This window comes from Phoenix dactylifera, chromosome 4, assembly GCF_051530095.1.
Source record: "Phoenix dactylifera cultivar Ajwa chromosome 4, Ajwa_hap1_PhDact_Kaust_v1.1, whole genome shotgun sequence".
Classification (NCBI taxonomy): Eukaryota; Viridiplantae; Streptophyta; class Magnoliopsida; order Arecales; family Arecaceae; genus Phoenix; species Phoenix dactylifera.
In genome coordinates, this window is record NC_143193.1 from 38,128,582 (window position 1) to 38,143,750 (window position 15,169).

General features: G+C 49.0%; 33 non-coding genes and 9 pseudogenes across 33 annotated transcripts; all 42 read right to left on the reverse strand.

Annotated features, from left to right (window-relative positions):
• Positions 1 to 10: 10 nt before the first annotated feature.
• LOC148708957 (5S ribosomal RNA) lies at positions 11 to 129 on the reverse strand. The gene has a single exon (XR_015979290.2). It is a non-coding gene; the product is annotated as a 5S ribosomal RNA (ribosomal RNA).
• A 246-nt stretch (positions 130 to 375) lies between these two features.
• On the reverse strand, positions 376 to 494 carry LOC148708958 (5S ribosomal RNA). Its single transcript, XR_015982196.2, has one exon. It is a non-coding gene; the product is annotated as a 5S ribosomal RNA (ribosomal RNA).
• Positions 495 to 741: 247 nt separating this feature from the next.
• Positions 742 to 860, reverse strand: LOC148708959 (5S ribosomal RNA). Its single transcript, XR_015981501.2, has one exon. It is a non-coding gene; the product is annotated as a 5S ribosomal RNA (ribosomal RNA).
• Positions 861 to 1,106: 246 nt separating this feature from the next.
• LOC148708960 (5S ribosomal RNA) lies at positions 1,107 to 1,225 on the reverse strand. The gene has a single exon (XR_015978360.2). It is a non-coding gene; the product is annotated as a 5S ribosomal RNA (ribosomal RNA).
• Positions 1,226 to 1,472: 247 nt separating this feature from the next.
• On the reverse strand, positions 1,473 to 1,591 carry LOC148708961 (5S ribosomal RNA; annotated as a pseudogene).
• Positions 1,592 to 1,837: 246 nt separating this feature from the next.
• Positions 1,838 to 1,956, reverse strand: LOC148708962 (5S ribosomal RNA). The gene has a single exon (XR_015981502.2). It is a non-coding gene; the product is annotated as a 5S ribosomal RNA (ribosomal RNA).
• Positions 1,957 to 2,202: 246 nt separating this feature from the next.
• On the reverse strand, positions 2,203 to 2,321 carry LOC148708963 (5S ribosomal RNA). Its single transcript, XR_015978361.2, has one exon. It is a non-coding gene; the product is annotated as a 5S ribosomal RNA (ribosomal RNA).
• Positions 2,322 to 2,567: 246 nt separating this feature from the next.
• Positions 2,568 to 2,686, reverse strand: LOC148708964 (5S ribosomal RNA). The gene has a single exon (XR_015983839.2). It is a non-coding gene; the product is annotated as a 5S ribosomal RNA (ribosomal RNA).
• A 246-nt stretch (positions 2,687 to 2,932) lies between these two features.
• LOC148708965 (5S ribosomal RNA) lies at positions 2,933 to 3,051 on the reverse strand. Its single transcript, XR_015978557.2, has one exon. It is a non-coding gene; the product is annotated as a 5S ribosomal RNA (ribosomal RNA).
• Positions 3,052 to 3,299: 248 nt separating this feature from the next.
• LOC148708966 (5S ribosomal RNA) lies at positions 3,300 to 3,418 on the reverse strand. The gene has a single exon (XR_015979291.2). It is a non-coding gene; the product is annotated as a 5S ribosomal RNA (ribosomal RNA).
• Positions 3,419 to 3,665: 247 nt separating this feature from the next.
• Positions 3,666 to 3,784, reverse strand: LOC148708967 (5S ribosomal RNA). Its single transcript, XR_015984964.2, has one exon. It is a non-coding gene; the product is annotated as a 5S ribosomal RNA (ribosomal RNA).
• A 246-nt stretch (positions 3,785 to 4,030) lies between these two features.
• On the reverse strand, positions 4,031 to 4,149 carry LOC148708968 (5S ribosomal RNA). Its single transcript, XR_016401215.1, has one exon. It is a non-coding gene; the product is annotated as a 5S ribosomal RNA (ribosomal RNA).
• A 246-nt stretch (positions 4,150 to 4,395) lies between these two features.
• On the reverse strand, positions 4,396 to 4,514 carry LOC148708969 (5S ribosomal RNA; annotated as a pseudogene).
• A 246-nt stretch (positions 4,515 to 4,760) lies between these two features.
• LOC148708970 (5S ribosomal RNA) lies at positions 4,761 to 4,879 on the reverse strand. Its single transcript, XR_015978558.2, has one exon. It is a non-coding gene; the product is annotated as a 5S ribosomal RNA (ribosomal RNA).
• Positions 4,880 to 5,126: 247 nt separating this feature from the next.
• Positions 5,127 to 5,245, reverse strand: LOC148708971 (5S ribosomal RNA). Its single transcript, XR_016407910.1, has one exon. It is a non-coding gene; the product is annotated as a 5S ribosomal RNA (ribosomal RNA).
• Positions 5,246 to 5,492: 247 nt separating this feature from the next.
• Positions 5,493 to 5,611, reverse strand: LOC148708972 (5S ribosomal RNA). The gene has a single exon (XR_015982200.2). It is a non-coding gene; the product is annotated as a 5S ribosomal RNA (ribosomal RNA).
• A 246-nt stretch (positions 5,612 to 5,857) lies between these two features.
• LOC148708973 (5S ribosomal RNA) lies at positions 5,858 to 5,976 on the reverse strand. The gene has a single exon (XR_015981503.2). It is a non-coding gene; the product is annotated as a 5S ribosomal RNA (ribosomal RNA).
• A 246-nt stretch (positions 5,977 to 6,222) lies between these two features.
• LOC148708974 (5S ribosomal RNA) lies at positions 6,223 to 6,341 on the reverse strand (annotated as a pseudogene).
• Positions 6,342 to 6,587: 246 nt separating this feature from the next.
• Positions 6,588 to 6,706, reverse strand: LOC148708975 (5S ribosomal RNA). Its single transcript, XR_015982201.2, has one exon. It is a non-coding gene; the product is annotated as a 5S ribosomal RNA (ribosomal RNA).
• A 247-nt stretch (positions 6,707 to 6,953) lies between these two features.
• Positions 6,954 to 7,072, reverse strand: LOC148708976 (5S ribosomal RNA). The gene has a single exon (XR_015981504.2). It is a non-coding gene; the product is annotated as a 5S ribosomal RNA (ribosomal RNA).
• Positions 7,073 to 7,319: 247 nt separating this feature from the next.
• On the reverse strand, positions 7,320 to 7,438 carry LOC148708977 (5S ribosomal RNA). The gene has a single exon (XR_015978364.2). It is a non-coding gene; the product is annotated as a 5S ribosomal RNA (ribosomal RNA).
• Positions 7,439 to 7,684: 246 nt separating this feature from the next.
• Positions 7,685 to 7,803, reverse strand: LOC148708978 (5S ribosomal RNA). Its single transcript, XR_015984787.2, has one exon. It is a non-coding gene; the product is annotated as a 5S ribosomal RNA (ribosomal RNA).
• Positions 7,804 to 8,050: 247 nt separating this feature from the next.
• Positions 8,051 to 8,169, reverse strand: LOC148708979 (5S ribosomal RNA; annotated as a pseudogene).
• A 247-nt stretch (positions 8,170 to 8,416) lies between these two features.
• On the reverse strand, positions 8,417 to 8,535 carry LOC148708980 (5S ribosomal RNA). The gene has a single exon (XR_015982203.2). It is a non-coding gene; the product is annotated as a 5S ribosomal RNA (ribosomal RNA).
• Positions 8,536 to 8,781: 246 nt separating this feature from the next.
• LOC148708981 (5S ribosomal RNA) lies at positions 8,782 to 8,900 on the reverse strand. Its single transcript, XR_015978560.2, has one exon. It is a non-coding gene; the product is annotated as a 5S ribosomal RNA (ribosomal RNA).
• Positions 8,901 to 9,147: 247 nt separating this feature from the next.
• LOC148708982 (5S ribosomal RNA) lies at positions 9,148 to 9,266 on the reverse strand (annotated as a pseudogene).
• Positions 9,267 to 9,512: 246 nt separating this feature from the next.
• LOC148708983 (5S ribosomal RNA) lies at positions 9,513 to 9,631 on the reverse strand. The gene has a single exon (XR_015977863.2). It is a non-coding gene; the product is annotated as a 5S ribosomal RNA (ribosomal RNA).
• A 247-nt stretch (positions 9,632 to 9,878) lies between these two features.
• LOC148708984 (5S ribosomal RNA) lies at positions 9,879 to 9,997 on the reverse strand. Its single transcript, XR_015982205.2, has one exon. It is a non-coding gene; the product is annotated as a 5S ribosomal RNA (ribosomal RNA).
• A 247-nt stretch (positions 9,998 to 10,244) lies between these two features.
• Positions 10,245 to 10,363, reverse strand: LOC148708985 (5S ribosomal RNA). Its single transcript, XR_015980106.2, has one exon. It is a non-coding gene; the product is annotated as a 5S ribosomal RNA (ribosomal RNA).
• A 246-nt stretch (positions 10,364 to 10,609) lies between these two features.
• LOC148708986 (5S ribosomal RNA) lies at positions 10,610 to 10,728 on the reverse strand. Its single transcript, XR_015984285.2, has one exon. It is a non-coding gene; the product is annotated as a 5S ribosomal RNA (ribosomal RNA).
• A 247-nt stretch (positions 10,729 to 10,975) lies between these two features.
• LOC148708987 (5S ribosomal RNA) lies at positions 10,976 to 11,094 on the reverse strand (annotated as a pseudogene).
• A 246-nt stretch (positions 11,095 to 11,340) lies between these two features.
• LOC148708988 (5S ribosomal RNA) lies at positions 11,341 to 11,459 on the reverse strand. Its single transcript, XR_015984160.2, has one exon. It is a non-coding gene; the product is annotated as a 5S ribosomal RNA (ribosomal RNA).
• Positions 11,460 to 11,706: 247 nt separating this feature from the next.
• On the reverse strand, positions 11,707 to 11,825 carry LOC148708989 (5S ribosomal RNA). Its single transcript, XR_015978367.2, has one exon. It is a non-coding gene; the product is annotated as a 5S ribosomal RNA (ribosomal RNA).
• A 247-nt stretch (positions 11,826 to 12,072) lies between these two features.
• On the reverse strand, positions 12,073 to 12,191 carry LOC148708990 (5S ribosomal RNA; annotated as a pseudogene).
• Positions 12,192 to 12,438: 247 nt separating this feature from the next.
• Positions 12,439 to 12,557, reverse strand: LOC148708991 (5S ribosomal RNA). The gene has a single exon (XR_015978561.2). It is a non-coding gene; the product is annotated as a 5S ribosomal RNA (ribosomal RNA).
• A 247-nt stretch (positions 12,558 to 12,804) lies between these two features.
• LOC148708992 (5S ribosomal RNA) lies at positions 12,805 to 12,923 on the reverse strand (annotated as a pseudogene).
• Positions 12,924 to 13,169: 246 nt separating this feature from the next.
• LOC148708993 (5S ribosomal RNA) lies at positions 13,170 to 13,288 on the reverse strand. Its single transcript, XR_015978800.2, has one exon. It is a non-coding gene; the product is annotated as a 5S ribosomal RNA (ribosomal RNA).
• Positions 13,289 to 13,534: 246 nt separating this feature from the next.
• Positions 13,535 to 13,653, reverse strand: LOC148708994 (5S ribosomal RNA). The gene has a single exon (XR_015982208.2). It is a non-coding gene; the product is annotated as a 5S ribosomal RNA (ribosomal RNA).
• Positions 13,654 to 13,900: 247 nt separating this feature from the next.
• On the reverse strand, positions 13,901 to 14,019 carry LOC148708995 (5S ribosomal RNA). The gene has a single exon (XR_016408655.1). It is a non-coding gene; the product is annotated as a 5S ribosomal RNA (ribosomal RNA).
• Positions 14,020 to 14,265: 246 nt separating this feature from the next.
• Positions 14,266 to 14,384, reverse strand: LOC148708996 (5S ribosomal RNA). Its single transcript, XR_015978108.2, has one exon. It is a non-coding gene; the product is annotated as a 5S ribosomal RNA (ribosomal RNA).
• A 247-nt stretch (positions 14,385 to 14,631) lies between these two features.
• Positions 14,632 to 14,750, reverse strand: LOC148708997 (5S ribosomal RNA; annotated as a pseudogene).
• A 246-nt stretch (positions 14,751 to 14,996) lies between these two features.
• On the reverse strand, positions 14,997 to 15,115 carry LOC148708998 (5S ribosomal RNA). The gene has a single exon (XR_015982211.2). It is a non-coding gene; the product is annotated as a 5S ribosomal RNA (ribosomal RNA).
• Positions 15,116 to 15,169: the final 54 nt, after the last annotated feature.

The window sequence follows — 15,169 nt, forward strand, 5'->3', positions numbered from 1 at the left end:
AAAATAAAAAGGGGTGCAAGACGAGGACTTCCGAGGGGGTCACCCATCCTAGTACTACTCTCGCCCAAGCACGCTTAACTGCGGAGTTCTGATGGGATCCGGTGCATTAGGGCTGGTATGATCGCACCCATGACATGCCCATCGAAACACCCTTTTATGACAAAGCAGCAGACCTCGACGGCCCGAGACATTCGCGCTGCCGAGGCCGTTCTGGCGTAGGATTCAACGCGCTGTTCCGCTATGCGGCATGGCACCGCGAGTCTCCGGACTCAGTTTATTTTCGGGGGAAAAAAATTATCCGAAGAGGAAAAGCCAAAAGCCAAAAAATTAAAAATAAGTGTTATCAAAAAATAAAAAAGCGGGCAAAAAATAAAAGGGGTGCAACACGAGGACTTCCCAGGGGGTCACCCATCCTAGTACTACTCCCGCCCAAGCACGCTTAACTGCGGAGTTTTGATGGGATCCGGTGCATTAGTGCTGGTATGATCGCACCCATGACATGCCCTTCGAAACTCCCTTTTATGACAAAGCAGCAGACCTCGACGGCCCGAGATATTCGCGCTGCCGGGGCCGTTCTGGCGTAGGATTCAACGCGCTGTTCCGCTATGCGGCTTGGCACCGCGAGTCTCCGGACTCAGTTTATTTTCGGGGGAAAAAAATTATCCGAAGAGGAAAAGCCAAAAGCCGAAAAATTAAAAATAAATATTATCAAAAAATAAAAAAGTGGGCAAAAAATAAAAAGGGGTGCAAGACGAGGACTTCCCAGGGGGTCACCCATCCTAGTACTACTCTCGCCCAAGCACGCTTAACTGCGGAGTTCTGATGGGATCTGGTGCATTAGGGCTGGTATGATCGCACCCATGACATGCCCATCGAAACACCCTTTTATGACAAAGCTGCAGACCTCGACGGCCCGAGACATTCGCGCTGCCGGGGCCGTTCTGGCGTAGGATTCAACGCGCTGTTCCGCTATGCGGCATGGCACCGCGAGTCTCCGGACTCAGTTTATTTTCGGGGGAAAAAAATTATCCGAAGAGGAAAAGCCAAAAGCCAAAAAATTAAAAATAAATGTTATCAAAAAATAAAAAAGCGGGCAAAAAATAAAAGGGGTGCAACACGAGGACTTCCCAGGGGGTCACCCATCCTAGTACTACTCTCGCCCAAGCACGCTTAACTGCGGAGTTCTGATGGGATCCGGTGCATTAGTGCTGGTATGATCGCACCCATGATATGCCCTTCGAAACTCCCTTTTATGACAAAGCAGTAGACCTCGACGGCCCGAGACATTCACGCTGCCGGGGCCGTTCTGGCGTAGGATTCAACGCGCTGGTCCCGCTATGCGGCATGGCACCGCTAGTCTCCGGACTCAGTTTATTGTCGGGGAAAAAAAATTATCCGAAGAGGAAAAGCCAAAAGCCAAAAAATTAAAAATAAATATTATCAAAAAATAAAAAAGCGGGCAAAAAATAAAAAGGGTGCAACACGAGGACTTCCTAGGGGGTCACCCTTCCTATTACTTCTCTCGCCCAAGCACGCTTAACTGCGGAGTTATGATGGGATCCGGTGCATTAGTGCTGGTATGATCGCACCCATGACATGCCCTTCGAAACTCCCTTTTATGACAAAGCAGCAGACCGCGACGGCCCGAGACATTCGCGCCGCCGGGGCCGTTCTGGCGTAGGATCCAACGCGCTGTTCCGCTATGCAGCATGGCACCGCCAGTCTCCGGACTCAGTTTTTTTTCGAGAAAAAAAAATTATCCGAAGAGGAAAAGCCAAAAGCCGAAAAATTAAAAATAAATATTATCAAAAAATAAAAAAGCGGGCAAAAAATAAAAAGGGTGCAACACGAGGACTTCCCAGGGGGTCACCCATCCTAGTACTACTCTCGCCCAGGCACGCTTAACTGCGGAGTTCTGATCGGATCCGGTGCATTAGTGCTGGTATGATCGCACCCATGACATGCCCTTCGAAACTCCCTTTTATGACAAAGCAGCAGATCTCGACGGCCCGAGGCATTCGCGCTGCCGGGGCCGTTCTGGCGTAGGATTCAACGCGCTGTTCCGCTATGCGGCATGGCACCGCGAGTCTCCGGACTCAGTTTATTTTCGGGGGAAAAAAATTATCCGAAGAGGAAAAGCCAAAAGCCGAAAAATTAAAAATAAATATTATCAAAAAATAAAAAAGCGGGCAAAAAATAAAAGGGGTGCAACACGAGGACTTCCCAGGGGGTCACCCATCCTAGTACTACTCTCGCCCAAGCACGCTTAACTGCGGAGTTATGATGGGATCCGGTGCATTAGTGCTGGTATGATCGCACCCATGACATGCCCTTCGAAACTTCCTTTTATGACAAAGCAGCAGACCGCGACGGCCCGAGACATTCGCGCTGCCGGGGCCGTTCTGGCGTAGGATTCAACGCGCTGTTCCGCTATGCAGCATGGCACCGCCAGTCTCCGGACTTAGTTTATTTTCGAGAAAAAAAAATTATCCGAAGAGGAAAAGCCAAAAGCCGAAAAATTAAAAATCAATATTATCAAAAAATAAAAAAGCGGGCAAAAAATAAAAAGGGTGCAACACGAGGACTTCCCAGGGGGTCACCCATCCTAGTACTACTCTCGCCCAAGCACGCTTAACTGCGGAGTTCTGATCGGATCCGGTGCATTAGTGCTGGTATGATCGCACCCATGACATGCCCTTCGAAACTCCCTTTTATGACAAAGCAGCAGATCTCGACGGCCCGAGGCATTCGCGCTGCCGGGGCCGTTCTGGCGTAGGATTCAACGCGCTGTTCCGCTATGCGGCATGGCACCGCGAGTCTCCGGACTCAGTTTATTTTCGGGGGAAAAAAATTATCCGAAGAGGAAAAGCCAAAAGCCGAAAAATTAAAAATAAATATTATCAAAAAATAAAAAAGCGGGCAAAAAATAAAAGGGGTGCAACACGAGGACTTCCCAGGAGGTCACCCATCCTAGTACTACTCTCGCCCAAGCACGCTTAACTGCGGAGTTCTGATGGGATCCGGTGCATTAGTGCTGGTATGATCGCACCCATGACATGCCCATCGAAACTCCCTTTTATGACAAAGCAGCAGACCTCGACGGCCCGAGACATTCGCGCCGCCGGGGCCGTTCTGGCGTAGGATTCAACGCGCTGGTCCCGCTATGCGGCATGGCACCGCCAGTCTCCGGACTCAGTTTATTTTCGGGGGAAAAAAATTATCCGAAGAGGAAAAGCCAAAAGCCGAAAAATTAAAAATAAATATTATCAAAAAATAAAAAAGTGGAGAAAAAAATAAAAAGGGTGCAACACGAGGACTTCCCAGGGGGTCACCCATCCTAGTACTACTCTCGCCCAAGCACGCTTAACTGCGGAGTTTTGATGGGATCCGGTGCATTAGTGCTGGTATGATCGCACCCATGACATGCCCTTCGAAACTCCCTTTTATGACAAAGCAGCAGACCTCGACGGCCCGAGATATTCGCGCTGCCGGGGCCGTTCTGGCGTCGGATTCAACGCGCTGTTCCGCTATGCGGCATGGCACCGCGAGTCTCCGGACTCAGTTTATTTTCGGGGGAAAAAAATTATCCGAAGAGGAAAAGCCAAAAGCCGAAAAATTAAAAATAAATATTATCAAAAAATAAAAAAGTGGGCAAAAAATAAAAAGGGGTGCAAGACGAGGACTTCCCAGGGGGTCACCCATCCTAGTACTACTCTCGCCCAAGCACGCTTAACTGCGGAGTTCTGATGGGATCCGGTGCATTAGGGCTGGTATGATCGCACCCATGACATGCCCATCGAAACACCCTTTTTTGACAAAGCAGCAGACCTCGACGGCCCGAGACATTCGCGCTGCCGGGGCCGTTCTGGCGTAGGATTCAACGCGCTGTTCCGCTATGCGGCATGGCACCGCGAGTCTCCGGACTCAGTTTATTTTCGGGGGAAAAAAATTATCCGAAGAGGAAAAGCCAAAAGCCAAAAAATTAAAAATAAATGTTATCAAAAAATAAAAAAGCGGGCAAAAAATAAAAGGGGTGCAACACGAGGACTTCCCAGGGGGTCACCCATCCTACTACTACTCTCGCCCAAGCACGCTTAACTGCGGAGTTCTGATGGGATCCGGTGCATTAGTGCTGGTATGATCGCACCCATGATATACCCTTCGAAACTCCCTTTTATGACAAAGCAGCAGACCTCGACGGCCCGAGACATTCACGCTGCCGGGGCCGTTCTGGCGTAGGATTCAACGCGCTGGTCCCGCTATGCGGCATGGCACCGCTAGTCTCCGGACTCAGTTTATTGTCGGGGAAAAAAATTATCCGAAGAGGAAAAGCCAAAAGCCAAAAAATTAAAAATAAATATTATCAAAAAATAAAAAAGCGGGCAAAAAATAAAAAGGGTGCAACACGAGGACTTCCTAGGGGGTCACCCATCCTATTACTTCTCTCGCCCAAGCACGCTTAACTGCGGAGTTATGATGGGATCCGGTGCATTAGTGCTGGTATGATCGCACCCATGACATGCCCTTCGAAACTCCCTTTTATGACAAAGCAGCAGACCGCGACGGCCCGAGACATTCGCGCTGCCGGGGCCGTTCTGGCGTAGGATTCAACGCGCTGTTCCGCTATGCAGCATGGCACCGCCAGTCTCCGGACTCAGTTTTTTTTCGAGAAAAAAAAATTATCCGAAGAGGAAAAGCCAAAAGCCGAAAAATTAAAAATAAATATTATCAAAAAATAAAAAAGCGGGCAAAAAATAAAAAGGGTGCAACACGAGGACTTCCCAGGGGGTCACCCATCCTAGTACTACTCTCGCCCAGGCACGCTTAACTGCGGAGTTCTGATCGGATCCGGTGCATTAGTGCTGGTATGATCGCACCCATGACATGCCCTTCGAAACTCCCTTTTATGACAAAGCAGCAGATCTCGACGGTCCGAGGCATTCGCGCTGCCGGGGCCGTTCTGGCGTAGGATTCAACGCGCTGTTCCGCTATGCGGCATGGCACCGCGAGTCTCCGGACTCAGTTTATTTTCGGGGGAAAAAAATTATCCGAAGAGGAAAAGCCAAAAGCCGAAAAATTAAAAATAAATATTATCAAAAAATAAAAAAGTGGAGAAAAAAATAAAAAGGGTGCAACACGAGGACTTCCCAGGGGGTCACCCATCCTAGTACTACTCTCGCCCAAGCACGCTTAACTGCGGAGCTTTGATGGGATCCGGTGCATTAGTACTGGTATGATCGCACCCATGACATGCCCTTCGAAACTCCCTTTTATGACAAAGCAGCAGACCTCGACGGCCCGAGATATTCGCGCTGCCGGGGCCGTTCTGGCGTAGGATTCAACGCGCTGTTCCGCTATGCGGCATGGCACCGCGAGTCTCCGGACTCGGTTTATTTTCGGGGGAAAAAAATTATCCGAAGAGGAAAAGCCAAAAGCCGAAAAATTAAAAATAAATATTATCAAAAAATAAAAAAGTGGGCAAAAAATAAAAAGGGGTGCAAGACGAGGACTTCCCAGGGGGTCACCCATCCTAGTACTACTCTCGCCCAAGCACGCTTAACTGCGGAGTTCTGATTGGATCCGGTGCATTAGGGCTGGTATGATCGCACCCATGACATGCCCATCGAAACACCCTTTTATGACAAAGCAGCAGACCTCGACGGCCCGAGACATTCGCGCTGCCGGGGCCGTTCTGGCGTAGGATTCAACGCGCTGTTCCGCTATGCGGCATGGCACCGCGAGTCTCCGGACTCAGTTTATTTTCGGGGGAAAAAAATTATCCGAAGAGGAAAAGCCAAAAGCCAAAAAATTAAAAATAAATGTTATCAAAAAATAAAAAAGCGGGCAAAAAATAAAAGGGGTGCAACACGAGGACTTCCCAGGGGGTCACCCATCCTACTACTACTCTCGCCCAAGCACGCTTAACTGCGGAGTTCTGATGGGATCCGGTGCATTAGTGCTGGTATGATCGCACCCATGATATACCCTTCGAAACTCCCTTTTATGACAAAGCAGCAGACCTCGACGGCCCGAGACATTCACGCTGCCGGGGCCGTTCTGGCGTAGGATTCAACGCGCTGGTCCCGCTATGCGGCATGGCACCGCTAGTCTCCGGACTCAGTTTATTGTCGGGGAAAAAAATTATCCGAAGAGGAAAAGCCAAAAGCCAAAAAATTAAAAATAAATATTATCAAAAAATAAAAAAGCGGGCAAAAAATAAAAAGGGTGCAACACGAGGACTTCCTAGGGGGTCACCCATCCTATTACTTCTCTCGCCCAAGCACGCTTAACTGCGGAGTTATGATGGGATCCGGTGCATTAGTGCTGGTATGATCGCACCCATGACATGCCCTTCGAAACTCCCTTTTATGACAAAGCAGCAGACCGCGACGGCCCGAGACATTCGCGCTGCCGGGGCCGTTCTGGCGTAGGATTCAACGCGCTGTTCCGCTATGCAGCATGGCACCGCCAGTCTCCGGACTCAGTTTTTTTTCGAGAAAAAAAAATTATCCGAAGAGGAAAAGCCAAAAGCCGAAAAATTAAAAATAAATATTATCAAAAAATAAAAAAGCGGGCAAAAAATAAAAAGGGTGCAACACGAGGACTTCCCAGGGGGTCACCCATCCTAGTACTACTCTCGCCCAGGCACGCTTAACTGCGGAGTTCTGATCGGATCCGGTGCATTAGTGCTGGTATGATCGCACCCATGACATGCCCTTCGAAACTCCCTTTTATGACAAAGCAGCAGATCTCGACGGTCCGAGGCATTCGCGCTGCCGGGGCCGTTCTGGCGTAGGATTCAACGCGCTGTTCCGCTATGCGGCATGGCACCGCGAGTCTCCGGACTCAGTTTATTTTCGGGGGAAAAAAATTATCCGAAGAGGAAAAGCCAAAAGCCGAAAAATTAAAAATAAATATTATCAAAAAATAAAAAAGTGGAGAAAAAAATAAAAAGGGTGCAACACGAGGACTTCCCAGGGGGTCACCCATCCTAGTACTACTCTCGCCCAAGCACGCTTAACTGCGGAGCTTTGATGGGATCCGGTGCATTAGTACTGGTATGATCGCACCCATGACATGCCCTTCGAAACTCCCTTTTATGACAAAGCAGCAGACCTCGACGGCCCGAGATATTCGCGCTGCCGGGGCCGTTCTGGCGTAGGATTCAACGCGCTGTTCCGCTATGCGGCATGGCACCGCGAGTCTCCGGACTCGGTTTATTTTCGGGGGAAAAAAATTATCCGAAGAGGAAAAGCCAAAAGCCGAAAAATTAAAAATAAATATTATCAAAAAATAAAAAAGTGGGCAAAAAATAAAAAGGGGTGCAAGACGAGGACTTCCCAGGGGGTCACCCATCCTAGTACTACTCTCGCCCAAGCACGCTTAACTGCGGAGTTCTGATTGGATCCGGTGCATTAGGGCTGGTATGATCGCACCCATGACATGCCCATCGAAACACCCTTTTATGACAAAGCAGCAGACCTCGACGGCCCGAGACATTCGCGCTGCCGGGGCCGTTCTGGCGTAGGATTCAACGCGCTGTTCCGCTATGCGGCATGGCACCGCGAGTCTCCGGACTCAGTTTATTTTCGGGGGAAAAAAATTATCCGAAGAGGAAAAGCCAAAAGCCAAAAAATTAAAAATAAATGTTATCAAAAAATAAAAAAGCGGGCAAAAAATAAAAGGGGTGCAACACGAGGACTTCCCAGGGGGTCACCCATCCTACTACTACTCTCGCCCAAGCACGCTTAACTACGGAGTTCTGATAGGATCCGGTGCATTAGTGCTGGTATGATCGCACCTATGATATGCCCTTCGAAACTCCCTTTTATGACAAAGCAGCAGACCTCGACGGCCCGAGACATTCACGCTGCCGGGGCCGTTCTGGCGTAGGATTCAACGCGCTGGTCCCGCTATGCGGCATGGCACCGCTAGTCTCCGGACTCAGTTTATTGTCGGGGAAAAAAAATTATCCGAAGTGGAAAAGCCAAAAGCCAAAAAATTAAAAATAAATATTATCAAAAAATAAAAAAGCGGGCAAAAAATAAAAAGGGTGCAACACGAGGACTTCCTAGGGGGTCACCCATCCTATTACTTCTCTCGCCCAAGCACGCTTAACTGCGGAGTTATGATGGGATCCGGTGCATTAGTGCTGGTATGATCGCACCCATGACATGCCCTTCGAAACTCCCTTTTATGACAAAGCAGCAGACCGCGACGGCCCGAGACATTCGCGCTGCCGGGGCCGTTCTGGCGTAGGATTCAACGCGCTGTTCCGCTATGCGGCATGGCACCGCGAGTCTCCGGACTCAGTTTATTTTCGGGGGAAAAAAATTATCCGAAGAGGAAAAGCCAAAAGCCGAAAAATTAAAAATAAATATTATCAAAAAATAAAAAAGTGGGCAAAAAATAAAAAGGGGTGCAAGACGAGGACTTCCCAGGGGGTCACCCATCCTAGTACTACTCTCGCCCAAGCACGCTTAACTGCGGAGTTCTGATGGGATCCGGTGCATTAGGGCTGGTATGATCGCACCCATGACATGCCCATCGAAACACCCTTTTATGACAAAGCAGCAGACCTCGACGGCCCGAGACATTCGCGCTGCCGGGGCCGTTCTGGCGTAGGATTCAACGCGCTGTTCCGCTATGCGGCATGGCACCGCGAGTCTCCGGACTCAGTTTATTTTCGGGGGAAAAAAATTATCCGAAGAGGAAAAGCCAAAAGCCAAAAAATTAAAAATAAATGTTATCAAAAAATAAAAAAGCGGGCAAAAAATAAAAGGGGTGCAACACGAGGACTTCCCAGGGGGTCACCCATCCTACTACTACTCTCGCCCAAGCACGCTTAACTGCGGAGTTCTGATGGGATCCGGCGCATTAGTGCTGGTATGATCGCACCCATGATATACCCTTCGAAACTCCCTTTTATGACAAAGCAGCAGACCTCGACGGCCCGAGACATTCACGCTGCCGGGGCCGTTCTGGCGTAGGATTCAACGCGCTGGTCCCGCTATGCGGCATGGCACCGCTAGTCTCCGGACTCAGTTTATTGTCGGGGAAAAAAAATTATCCGAAGAGGAAAAGCCAAAAGCCAAAAAATTAAAAATAAATATTATCAAAAAATAAAAAAGCGGGCAAAAAATAAAAAGGGTGCAACACGAGGACTTCCTAGGGGGTCACCCATCCTATTACTTCTCTCGCCCAAGCACGCTTAACTGCGGAGTTATGATGGGATCCGGTGCATTAGTGCTGGTATGATCGCACCCATGACATGCCCTTCGAAACTCCCTTTTATGACAAAGCAGCAGACCGCGACGGCCCGAGACATTCGCGCTGCCGGGGCCGTTCTGGCGTAGGATTCAACGCGCTGTTCCGCTATGCAGCATGGCACCGCCAGTCTCCGGACTCAGTTTTTTTTCGAGAAAAAAAAATTATCCGAAGAGGAAAAGCCAAAAGCCGAAAAATTAAAAATAAATATTATCAAAAAATAAAAAAGCGGGCAAAAAATAAAAAGGGTGCAACACGAGGACTTCCCAGGGGGTCACCCATCCTAGTACTACTCTCGCCCAGGCACGCTTAACTGCGGAGTTCTGATCGGATCCGGTGCATTAGTGCTGGTATGATCGCACCCATGACATGCCCTTCGAAACTCCCTTTTATGACAAAGCAGCAGATCTCGACGGCCCGAGGCATTCGCGCTGCCGGGGCCGTTCTGGCGTAGGATTCAACGCGCTGTTCCGCTATGCGGCATGGCACCGCGAGTCTCCGGACTCAGTTTATTTTCGGGGGAAAAAAATTATCCGAAGAGGAAAAGCCAAAAGCCGAAAAATTAAAAATAAATATTATCAAAAAATAAAAAAGTGGAGAAAAAAATAAAAAGGGTGCAACACGAGGACTTCCCAGGGGGTCACCCATCCTAGTACTACTCTCGCCCAAGCACGCTTAACTGCGGAGTTTTGATGGGATCCGGTGCATTAGTGCTGGTATGATCGCACCCATGACATGCCCTTCGAAACTCCCTTTTATGACAAAGCAGCAGACCTCGACGGCCCGAGATATTCGCGCTGCCGGGGCCGTTCTGGCGTAGGATTCAACGCGCTGTTCCGCTATGCGGCATGGCACCGCGAGTCTCCGGACTCGGTTTATTTTCGGGGGAAAAAAATTATCCGAAGAGGAAAAGCCAAAAGCCGAAAAATTTGAAATAAATATTATCAAAAAATAAAAAAGTGGGCAAAAAATAAAAAGGGGTGCAAGACGAGGACTTCCCAGGGGGTCACCCATCCTAGTACTACTCTCGCCCAAGCACGCTTAACTGCGGAGTTCTGATTGGATCCGGTGCATTAGGGCTGGTATGATCGCACCCATGACATGCCCATCGAAACACCCTTTTATGACAAAGCAGCAGACCTCGACGGCCCGAGACATTCGCGCTGCCGGGGCCGTTCTGGCGTAGGATTCAACGCGCTGTTCCGCTATGCGGCATGGCACCGCGAGTCTCCGGACTCAGTTTATTTTCGGGGGAAAAAAATTATCCGAAGAGGAAAAGCCAAAAGCCAAAAAATTAAAAATAAATGTTATCAAAAAATAAAAAAGCGGGCAAAAAATAAAAGGGGTGCAACACGAGGACTTCCCAGGGGGTCACCCATCCTAGTACTACTCTCGCCCAAGCACGCTTAACTGCGGAGTTCTGATGGGATCCGGTGCATTAGTGCTGGTATGATCGCACCCATGATATGCCCTTCGAAACTCCCTTTTATGACAAAGCAGCAGACCTCGACGGCCCGAGACATTCACGCTGCCGGGGCCGTTCTGGCGTAGGATTCAACGCGCTGGTCCCGCTATGCGGCATGGCACCGCTAGTCTCCGGACTCAGTTTATTGTCGGGGAAAAAAAATTATCCGAAGAGGAAAAGCCAAAAGCCAAAAAATTAAAAATAAATATTATCAAAAAATAAAAAAGCGGGCAAAAAATAAAAAGGGTGCAACACGAGGACTTCCTAGGGGGTCACCCATCCTATTACTTCTCTCGCCCAAGCACGCTTAACTGCGGAGTTATGATGGGATCCGGTGCATTAGTGCTGGTATGATCGCACCCATGACATGCCCTTCGAAACTCCCTTTTATGACAAAGCAGCAGACCGCGACGGCCCGAGACATTCGCGCTGCCGGGGCCGTTCTGGCGTAGGATTCAACGCGCTGTTCCGCTATGCAGCATGGCACCGCCAGTCTCCGGACTCAGTTTTTTTTCGAGAAAAAAAAATTATCCGAAGAGGAAAAGCCAAAAGCCAAAAAATTAAAAATAAATATTATCAAAAAATAAAAAAGCGGGCAAAAAATAAAAAGGGTGCAACACGAGGACTTCCCAGGGGGTCACCCATCCTAGTACTACTCTCGCCCAGGCACGCTTAACTGCGGAGTTCTGATCGGATCCGGTGCATTAGTGCTGGTATGATCGCACCCATGACATGCCCTTCGAAACTCCCTTTTATGACAAAGCAGCAGATCTCGACGGCCCGAGGCATTCGCGCTGCCGGGGCCGTTCTGGCGTAGGATTCAACGCGCTGTTCCGCTATGCGGCATGGCACCGCGAGTCTCCGGACTCAGTTTATTTTCGGGGGAAAAAAATTATCCGAAGAGGAAAAGCCAAAAGCCGAAAAATTAAAAATAAATATTATCAAAAAATAAAAAAGTGGAGAAAAAAATAAAAAGGGTGCAACACGAGGACTTCCCAGGGGGTCACCCATCCTAGTACTACTCTCGCCCAAGCACGCTTAACTGCGGAGTTTTGATGGGATCCGGTGCATTAGTGCTGGTATGATCGCACCCATGACATGCCCTTCGAAACTCCCTTTTATGACAAAGCAGCAGACCTCGACGGCCCGAGATATTCGCGCTGCCGGGGCCGTTCTGGCGTAGGATTCAACGCGCTGTTCCGCTATGCGGCATGGCACCGCGAGTCTCCGGACTCGGTTTATTTTCGGGAAAAAAAAATTATCCGAAGAGGAAAAGCCAAAAGCCGAAAAATTAAAAATAAATATTATCAAAAAATAAAAAAGTGGGCAAAAAATAAAAAGGGGTGCAAGACGAGGACTTCCCAGGGGGTTACCCATCCTAGTACTACTCTCGCCCAAGCACGCTTAACTGCGGAGTTCTCATTGGATCCGGTGCATTAGGGCTGGTATGATCGCACCCATGACATGCCCATCGAAACACCCTTTTATGACAAAGCAGCAGACCTCGACGGCCCGAGACATTCGCGCTGCCGGGGCCGTTCTGGCGTAGGATTCAACGCGCTGTTCCGCTATGCGGCATGGCACCGCGAGTCTCCGGACTCGGTTTATTTTCGGGAAAAAAAAATTATCCGAAGAGGAAAAGCCAAAAGCCGAAAAATTAAAAATAAATATTATCAAAAAATAAAAAAGTGGGCAAAAAATAAAAAGGGGTGCAAGACGAGGACTTCCCAGGGGGTCACCCATCCTAGTACTACTCTCGCCCAAGCACGCTTAACTGCGGAGTTCTGATGGGATCCGGTGCATTAGTGCTGGTATGATCGCACCCATGATATGCCCTTCGAAACTCCCTTTTATGACAAAGCAGCAGACCTCGACGGCCCGAGACATTCACGCTGCCGGGGCCGTTCTGGCGTAGGATTCAACGCGCTGGTCCCGCTATGCGGCATGGCACCGCTAGTCTCCGGACTCAGTTTATTGTCGGGGAAAAAAAATTATCCGAAGAGGAAAAGCCAAAAGCCAAAAAATTAAAAATAAATATTATCAAAAAATAAAAAAGCGGGCAAAAAATAAAAAGGGTGCAACACGAGGACTTCCTAGGGGGTCACCCATCCTATTACTTCTCTCGCCCAAGCACGCTTAACTGCGGAGTTATGATGGGATCCGGTGCATTAGTGCTGGTATGATCGCACCCATGACATGCCCTTCGAAACTCCCTTTTATGACAAAGCAGCAGACCGCGACGGCCCGAGACATTCGCGCTGCCGGGGCCGTTCTGGCGTAGGATTCAACGCGCTGTTCCGCTATGCAGCATGGCACCGCTAGTCTCCGGACTCAGTTTTTTTTCGAGAAAAAAAAATTATCCGAAGAGGAAAAGCCAAAAGCCGAAAAATTAAAAATAAATATTATCAAAAAATAAAAAAGCGGGCAAAAAATAAAAAGGGTGCAACACGAGGACTTCCCAGGGGGTCACCCATCCTAGTACTACTCTCGCCCAGGCACGCTTAACTACGGAGTTCTGATCGGATCCGGTGCATTAGTGCTGGTATGATCGCACCCATGACATGCACTTCGAAACTCCCTTTTATGACAAAGCAGCAGATCTCGACGGCCCGAGGCATTCGCGCTGCCGGGGCCGTTCTGGCGTAGGATTCAACGCGCTGTTCCGCTATGCGGCATGGCACCGCGAGTCTCCGGACTCAGTTTATTTTCGGGGAAAAAAATTATCCGAAGAGGAAAAGCCAAAAGCCGAAAAATTAAAAATAAATATTATCAAAAAATAAAAAAGTGGAGAAAAAAATAAAAAGGGTGCAACACGAGGACTTCCCAGGGGGTCACCCATCCTAGTACTACTCTCGCCCAAGCACGCTTAACTGCGGAGTTTTGATGGGATCCGGTGCATTAGTGATGGTATGATCGCACCCATGACATGCCCTTCGAAACTCCCTTTTATGACAAAGCAGCAGACCTCGACGGCCCGAGATATTCGCGCTGCCGGGGCCGTTCTGGCGTAGGATTCAACGCGCTGTTCCGCTATGCGGCATGGCACCGCGAGTCTCCGGACTCGGTTTATTTTCGGGGGAAAAAAATTATCCGAAGAGGAAAAGCCAAAAGCCGAAAAATTAAAAATAAATATTATCAAAAAATAAAAAAGTGGGCAAAAAATAAAAAGGGGTGCAAGACGAGGACTTCCCAGGGGGTCACCCATCCTAGTACTACTCTCGCCCAAGCACGCTTAACTGCGGAGTTCTGATTGGATCCGGTGCATTAGGGCTGGTATGATCGCACCCATGACATGCCCATCGAAACACCCTTTTATGACAAAGCTGCAGACCTCGACGGCCCGAGACATTCGCGCTGCCGGGGCCGTTCTGGCGTAGGATTCAACGCGCTGTTCCGCTATGCGGCATGGCACCGCGAGTCTCCGGACTCAGTTTATTTTCGGGGGAAAAAAATTATCCGAAGAGGAAAAGCCAAAAGCCAAAAAATTAAAAATAAATGTTATCAAAAAATAAAAAAGCGGGCAAAAAATAAAAGGGGTGCAACACGAGGACTTCCCAGGGGGTCACCCATCCTAGTACTACTCTCGCCCAAGCACGCTTAACTGCGGAGTTCTGATGGGATCCGGTGCATTAGTGCTTGTATGATCGCACCCATGATATGCCCTTCGAAACTCCCTTTTATGACAAAGCAGCAGACCTCGACGGCCCGAGACATTCACGCTGCCGGGGCCGTTCTGGCGTAGGATTCAACGCGCTGGTCCCGCTATGCGGCATGGCACCGCTAGTCTCCGGACTCAGTTTATTGTCGGGGAAAAAAAATTATCCGAAGAGGAAAAGCCAAAAGCCAAAAAATTAAAAATAAATATTATCAAAAAATAAAAAAGCGGGCAAAAAATAAAAAGGGTGCAACACGAGGACTTCCTAGGGGGTCACCCATCCTATTACTTCTCTCGCCCAAGCACGCTTAACTGCGGAGTTATGATGGGATCCGGTGCATTAGTGCTGGTATGATCGCACCCATGACATGCCCTTCGAAACTCCCTTTTATGACAAAGCAGCAGACCGCGACGGCCCGAGACATTCGCGCTGCCGGGGCCGTTCTGGCGTAGGATTCAACGCGCTGTTCCGCTATGCAGCATGGCACCGCCAGTCTCCGGACTCAGTTTTTTTTCGAGAAAAAAAAATTATCCGAAGAGGAAAAGCCAAAAGCCGAAAAATTAAAAATAAATATTATCAAAAAATAAAAAAGCGGGCAAAAAATAAAAAGGGTGCAACACGAGGACTTCCCAGGGGGTCACCCATCCTAGTACTACTCTCGCCCAGGCACGCTTAACTGCGGAGTTCTGATCGGATCCGGTGCATTAGTGCTGGTATGATCGCACCCATGACATGCCCTTCGAAACTCCCTTTTATGACAAAGCAGCAGATCTCGACGGCC